Raw genomic sequence first — 1906 nt, 5'->3', positions numbered from 1 at the left:
AGTAAAACTTCAGTGCAAATGAGAAACCTAACAACTGAAAACAGCTCAGATGCACTGGTAGGAAGCAAAAAGCAGCCTCAATTATCTGCCACTTTTTTTCATAGAATCATAGAATCATAGAATGTTTTGGGTTGGAGGGGACCACTAGAGGTCATCGAGTCCAACCCCCCTGCAGTCAGCAGGGACACAACGTTGCCCTTCTTCCAGTCACCAGGGACTTCACCTGACTGCCATGACTTTTCAAATATTATGGAGAGTGGCTTAGCGACTACATCGGCCAATTCCCTCAGGACTCTGGGATGCATCTCATCAGGTCCCATGGACTTCTGTGTATTCAGGTTCCTCAGGTGGTCACGAACCTGGTCTTCTCCTACAGCAGGAGGGGTTTTGCCCTCCCAGGCCTCCTCATGCCATCCATCAACTCGAGAGGGGTGAGGAGAGAGGCTGCCAGTGAAGACTGAGGCAAAAAAGTTGTTGAGTACCTCAGCCTTCTCCTCATCTGCTGTTACCAGCCTGCCGGTCTCGCTTATCAGCGGGGGTACACTCTCTTTAACCTTCCTTTTCCGGCTGATATACCTGTAGAATCCCTTTTTATTATTCTTTGCATCCCTAGCCAAGTTAAGCTCCAGCTGCGCCTTCGCCTCCCTGACCCCATTCCTACACAACCGGACCACTTCCCTATACTCTTCCCAGGATGCCTGTCCCTGCTTCCACTGCCTGTGCAGTTCCCTCTTCCTCCTTAGCTTGACCAGCATCTCCTGTCTCAACCACGCTGGTCTCTTCCCTTCTTTGCTTGATTTCTTACACCTAGGGATCGATAGCTCCTGCGCTCTGTGGACCACTTCCTTAAAGATCTGCCAGCTTTTTTTCCCCCCCTTCTCTGGATTTCTTTGCTCTCCTAATGCTAGCAATAAATAACAGATACACACCAGATCCACAGGCAAATAAAAGTCCTGTGTGTGATACAAATTGCCTTCAACACATCTTTGGCCCAAAGTCTGGTTTTGGTTCTACCACTGTTTAAATGCCAGGAGCTCCGCAGAGCTGCTCTGGATGGCTGGCAGCACGATCGAGGTCGGCGCCTGGCCCCCGTCAGATGCAGCGAGACTTTCTGAAACCAGCCAGAAAGATCCACTCAAAAGCCGCTCCACTGACATCCGCTTTTGGGGCTGATGCAGATGATTTAATTGCTATCGTTCCTGGAATAACGCTGAATTTACTGATGGCTTTTAATAGAATGCTCAGAAAGGATTTCAGACATGTCCTTCACAAGAGGCGATGAAGGAAACTCAGTAATAGCACGATAATTGCATTAGCATCTCCAGCGAGCCCAGGGCCGTGCGCTGGTGCGTGCCTTACGAGGCGCACAGAGAGGCCTTGCCCTACATACACGAGGATGGCAAAGAGGGAGAGAGGGGACGAGGATCTGCGTCGCGCTGGCCTACATTAATTAAACTGCCCGTTAGAAACCTGCACCAAGAGTACAGGTGCATCAGCAGCTCTGTGCTACTCAGGCCAAAGGTGTTCTAGCCAGCTCACAAAAACCTGCCCAGCCCTCCGCGGGCGCTGTGTAACGGAGCCTGGGAGCTGCTGCGCTCCTGCACAACGCAGAGAGCATCAACGTGGACGTTTGGCCATCTCCCCTCCCCTTCTGCCTTATGGACCCCAGTCAGACCCCAGATGTCGGGCTCCTGGCTTTCAGAGGCAGCTTTTCCTTGATGTTCACACCAAAACGTTCGCCAGGTGAGCTCACTGCAAGCCAAACCTCCCTGCCCAGCAAGGGACCGGGGCGCCCGGACGCTGCGCTGCAACAGGCGCTACTGGACTCGCCCCTGCTGCGTGCAGAGGTCCAGTGTGGCCAAAGCCAGCCGCAGCACAGCGGCGAGCGGGACACAGGGGTGTCACT

The sequence above is a fragment of the Egretta garzetta genome, unplaced genomic scaffold, assembly GCF_000687185.1.
Source record: "Egretta garzetta isolate BGI_Z169 unplaced genomic scaffold, ASM68718v1 scaffold228, whole genome shotgun sequence".
NCBI classification, from domain to species: Eukaryota; Metazoa; Chordata; class Aves; order Pelecaniformes; family Ardeidae; genus Egretta; species Egretta garzetta.
This window is presented reverse-complemented; position numbering follows the sequence as displayed.